At 32.2% G+C, this 6,000-nt stretch overlaps 1 protein-coding gene across 2 annotated transcripts in view; it reads right to left on the bottom strand.

Moving 5' to 3' along the window:
- Nucleotides 1-3,146, bottom strand: part of LOC123712729 (Ig-like and fibronectin type-III domain-containing protein 1) — a 138,470-nt gene extending 135,324 nt beyond the window's left edge. For both annotated transcript variants that reach the window (XM_045665954.1, XM_045665953.1), the window contains exon 1: nucleotides 3,013-3,146. The gene's annotated coding sequence lies outside the window, so the exon portion shown is untranslated. The remainder of the gene's footprint in view (nucleotides 1-3,012) is intronic.
- Between the last annotated feature and the right edge of the window lie 2,854 nt (nucleotides 3,147-6,000).

A 6,000-nucleotide genomic window follows, 5' to 3' on the forward strand; every position in this document is an offset into this window, starting at 1 on the left:
TATTTGCCCGTTAATTTTAATATTTACAATATTCTTAACCTACACAGTAATAATAATAAAATGATAAATAGAAAATGAAACAAATTTAAAATAATAATAAAAGAGAAATAAAAAGAACAATCAATACACGTTTTTATATTAATCGACACAGGTTTGATGTACCAACGAAGGCTTTTACGGGCTAAAAGCAGACTAGGAAAATACTTAGAAAAAATATATTATAATTACCTAATGAAATTAACAATTTTTACGTAAAATATTGCTAGCATTTACGTAAATAAATAATAAAACGGATAATTGTTTCCGAATCTTTGTAATAATTATTAATTTAAAATTAAGTGACCGAACTTAAAAATACTATCATTTAAATATATTTTTAACGTATGCGATTAGCGCCACGGTTCTAAGTTTTACTGAGTTAAGACTTACTTAAGTTGGTATTACGGGAGTCATCTTCCATACATTATCGTATTGAATTTGGAATTTACATAAACCTAACTAACTGTCGTCGCGTGCGACTCTCATCTCTGAGGTCATAGGTTCGATCCCCGGCTGTGCATGGACTTGACGGACTCTATCTAAATGCACATTTAACATTCGCTCGAACAGTGAAGGAAAACATTGCGAGAGTTCGCTTGCCTTAGACTCAAAAAGTCGACGGCGTATGTCAGGCACATGAGGCTGATCTATTTGTCTATTAGATTCACAAATGATCTTAAAGCAGATTCAGAATCCACTGGTTTTTTTTACTTCTTTTTTTAGATGCCCACCTATATACAACTTCTAAATAGATCCTTCATTTATAAACCCTTCTTTAGGTATGTCGGTCGCCTTGTTACGGGCCGCAGATATTTGGTGTTTGACCGCTGTCAATGAATTTTGTCTTACGGAAGTGGTTATAATAGTTTTCGATAAATAACGACCCTGAAGGGTTAGAGCCAGTTTCTTCTTTCTTCTAATGAACGCATATTACCAGTCCACAGTTAAGACTTGACACTTGTGGTCGTGTCGCAATGTTTCTAACGAGTAATTAATGGTCTTTTTAGTATCTATTAACTCTCGTTATTCATAATATTATCAGAATTATTTATAGAAATTGACAGGAAATTCAATGAGTCGTCTATTTACGAACAATAAGAAAATATAACACCCAACACAATAGCGCGTTGATTAATAAACAATATTGTTTGTAAACTTACTGTATTTTCTTTATTTTCCAATTTTCTATTATACGTGACATTTTTACCTAAAATCCTAATCGTTTTACCAGTTCAAGAGTGCAGTAGACTGAAGTTGGGCTGATGTCGACATGTATCCCGGTCGTATATATATATTAAGTTTCTCATGTAAATAAAATAAATTTATTGTAATGAGAAATAAAGTATCGTCTTTTGTTATAAGTTTATAATAATACATAGCTTAAATCCGGTAAAAAATTGTTTTCTTTCAATGAGAAATAAAGTTCTTTAAACACTAATCGTAAACCAAAATCGTTTCAGTGATTTTAAGATACCGTTTACAGTGTATAGATAATTAATACGTTTAATCCCAACATCGTTAATTAAGCGTAATCTACTTACGCTATTGATTAAAATACCACTCATCCAATCTATAACTAAAAACGATGTACTCCATTTCTTAAGAGCATTAAATTTCCTAGCTAAGGCTAGCTAACAATACATATATTAACTCCCCATTACATAGGCAGTCAAAATCTGTTATAACGATATCCGACATCTATGGTCAAAAACAGATAGTCGTAACAGCCGATAACGTTGTTATTAAGTACCTAATACAATAGAATTCATCCAGGACCTTTGATTTTAGTCAATATAACCGATATGTTGTTCTAAACGATGTCGTCGTAGACGGTTTTGACTGTATAAGTCTAATATTGTAATATATGACACTTTTAATATGTATTAAAAAACCCTTGGTCTAGCCACGGATTTCTGTATCTTTCTATGTTCCTGCCCTTTGTGACGGAGATATGCCGTTAATTGGATGTTTAGCTTATTCAATGGACTATTTTTCTATAGCAGTGTTGGCCTAGTGGCTTCGGCGTGTGTATCTCATCCCTGAGTTCGTAGTTTTGATCTCCGGCTGTGCACCAATGGACTTTCTGTGAATTTAACATTCGCTCCTATGGTGGAGAAAACGTCGTGAAGATTCGTTTGCCTAATACTAAAAAAGTCGACGTGTGTCAGGCACAAGAGGCTGTAACCTTTTTAGGTTGTAGCGGAATTAATTTTTTTGTTTTCTATGTACAGAAAAGAAAAGTCCAGTGCAACAAGCCAGTAAGCCAACACTGGTCTATTTATATGCTGAGAGATAGATATATATTGAGCGAAATACATATACATATGTATTGCGTCGTAATTAGAAAACAAGTACTAACAAACATAGCGAACCTTGTTCAATTTTAATGCTATATTTGGAATATATTAATTAATTATCGAAAATATATATTTGCAACACTCGAACTTTAAATGGTAATAAGTTTCAATAATGACATTAAATATTTATTAACAAATTTAACAAACATTTTGATAAGCTGCTCACACAGCGTACACGAGAATTTTAATTTGTATTTTGAAAATAAATTTAGTTTAAATTGTTTTAAATAAAAATTATATTTAAAATTGTTTTATTTTTGTAAATTGTTATTGGCGACGTATTTTAAAACTTTTCTGGGTCTATTGAAACAGGCAGAATAAAGCAATCATATAACAAAATTTATTTTCATTCCCTAATACACACAGATTAAAAAAAACATTTCAATTTCTCGAATAAGGAAATGAGCAGTTAAGTCAGCTGACCGCCTACAATCTAAGAAATGCATGAAAACAATTGAATAATTGTGCATTGCATCATATTTTTGGACCGAATAAAAAATGAAATCAATTTTTAAATTAAAAAATAAAACAAATTAAATTATCCGACACAGATCACGAAAAATACTGCAAAATAGATCTACAAAATGATAAAATGTAATTAATAAATGTTACGAACCTCTTTGACTGGCGCACAAAATCCTTGCACTGCACAGATAAAATAAAAAAAATAAAAACACAAATTCGAATTTCAAAAACACGCGGCACGAATTCGAATGTTCCTGCCAACCGAACGTGTGCGCGCATCGGCCGACGTCTGACAACTGACTGAGAGGCAATCTAACCGATTTTTCCTACTCGGAAAACAAGGCTTTTGTTTATTGATACCTCAATTTGCCTCAAAAGCATTTAGTAACAGGTTCTTACTTTACCTTATAAATAAATAACATAGATTTCAGTCCAGTCAAACAAATTCATCAAGAAATCTCCTTTATTCTATGGAGATTAACCGGATATTTGATACAATATAATTCTACAGATTACTTTAAATAGATTAATAGTAGGATTGGCCGTTAATAGTATGAGGTTCGTAGCCTGGGGAAACAATCGTTTTGGATTTTAAACCCTAAGAGATACATATCATTCCTTCAATCATCAACGCAGGAAATGCTTAAAATAGACTAGAGCTGGAAATCGAAGTCTAAGATTAACATAGGCATACAATGCTGTCAATGTCCATACCCATGGGATGGTGGGCAGGTAGAACGTAATGAAGCTCGTAAGAATTCGTTTTTTTTTAGTCAAGGGAAATAATCTTCACCCTACGAGTACTCATTAACTGCGCACATAGAAAATACATTCCAGATTCGTAGCATCTAGACGAACGACGCGTTTCGAAAGTAATTGAAAAACGTATTTTATTTTGACTTGCAGACATAGCGCTTGGCCATATTATTTGACTCAGAGGTCTACCTTGAGCTTTCTTTAAAAAATCTAATAGATATGAGTTTAAGTTCCTAAATTTAATAGCATTTGTCGTAATAGACCTGTTATAAACTGAAACGTATTGGAATCAAACTCAAAATATACAATTATAAATTTCATATAGGTAAACAAGTACACTTATGAACGTCAAAAATAAATTAAATTAGTTGTAAATTTACATTTACTACCAGTTTGCAAGTCAAGGGCGTAGAGCGGGTAAGAAGAACTGGCAAGAAACTTCCTGCCACTCTTTTTAATCGCCAAGTATTGAGACATACAAATTGTTTGAACTGGAGCAAATCAATCCCAAGGATTAGGATCATTTAATTATTCGTCAAATTTATAAAAAAAGTTTTATTGATTAATTTACGTTTAACGAGGGCTTTGAATTTATTTAGTGATAATTCTAATTTCCCTTGGGAGTTTGTTGTAAAATTGAATACAATTTCCATATAAGGAGTGGTAGTAATCGCAAGACCGAACGAAAGAACGATAACTTTGTTTGTGATTATGAAATTTAACTGTAGAACTTGCGTCGACAAATGATTCCATAATAATAAATAATTTATCAATCACAAGAAGATATTTTAGATAGTATAATTATTTATTAAAAACTATTCTTTGGATAATAAAAAAATTTCAACGTATAATTGCGATGCATCTCAGTTGTAGGTTGTCAATTGGCTCGTAATAAGAGTTCTTGGCAGTCCCCTTATTTCTGAAAAACTTAATATAGCGAGTGACATTAAATTTGTTTGTCAAAGGAAGCGTACTCAAGTCGTCACTTAGCTCAATTCTCACATCTCCGGCCTTGCAGCGAGGCTGTATCTTAAGTCAACTCATTGTCATCCATTGTTAATAACAATATACAATATAAAGCGTTGGCCACTTACATATTTTAATATTTTTACATTGAAATTTTAAACGCTAATTAAATACTGCTGTCTCGTTCATGGGTTGGTTATGTCACTGTTTACCTAGTGGTTTAAGCATGCTACTTGGGGTCCTGCGTTCAAACTTTTATATTATTATTTTTTGTTAAGTAATTACTTTTGTTTTCTGTTTCATATACATCAAGTCAAGGGCGTAGCGTAGCAAGAAGAACTGGCAAGAAACTCTTCGCCAATCTTTTCATATATTGTTTATCTATGTAATATGTTTTGGCTTTGTATATTGTCTGTGTGTGTTTTTCATAATATGTATGTTAGTTGTAAGGTTACTAATAAATAAATAATTAAAAAAAACATCCGTCGTGTATGAAAAAAAACTATTGACGCTATATCCTTTTAGGCTTCAGTTTTCTTTGTCTGTTTCGTGATCATTTGTTCTTTCTAATAGCCAATTAATTCATCAGCCAGTGCCTCACACAAATCACCTTTTGCTTTAGGCATGTTTGAGATGTTTCTCTTCACCAGTACGAGCGAGTGTTAAATGCGCAAAAAGAAAGCCCAGTGGTGCACAGCTAGGTATCGAACCTACGACCACAGGGATGAGTCATGCTACTAGGCAAACACTGCTTCATGTACATAGTTATGAAATTCTCGTACAATTAAGATCCAAAAATTTACATCTCGTGTCAGACATGGGAAGCTTATCACCTACCGTGCCTGATACTAGACTAACACTGTATTCTAGTCTAGATTTACGTATTCTCTAATATTCATCATTTGAATGTATGATTAAATCAAAGTGTCATCTGATCCTCAAAATAAAAGGCACACACTGCCCCATATATATATTTATAACTGTAGTATATTGGTGGTGTAACCGTGTCCTATGATGGAGTGGTTCGATGTAGAAATACTCTCCAAGCACTTTATAATAACTATTATCAGACTTCTATTTTATGATTATTATACTCTGTACTATTATTATTTACTAGTAAAATTTCTCTTGCGTATTATTTACGAAGCAAATAACATGTAAAATTCTGAAAATCTTTTTATTTTAAATGTATTCAATAAACGCTTGCATATATCACGTTTTGAATATTTGATTGCGACATTTGTTCTAACTTTATTTATGTTATTTCTTTTCGTTTTCATTCCTTATGCTTTACAAGCCCGAGGTCGTTTAAATTTTCTGCGATATTTTTCTGTATCTGTGATAAATACAAAAGGAGAACCGAACCAAATCCAAAATTTGTAACAAGATTGATCAGCTTTGCGTATAGGGAATAATT

Source organism: Pieris brassicae, chromosome 8 (genome assembly GCF_905147105.1).
Source record: "Pieris brassicae chromosome 8, ilPieBrab1.1, whole genome shotgun sequence".
Lineage (NCBI taxonomy): Eukaryota > Metazoa > Arthropoda > Insecta > Lepidoptera > Pieridae > Pieris > Pieris brassicae.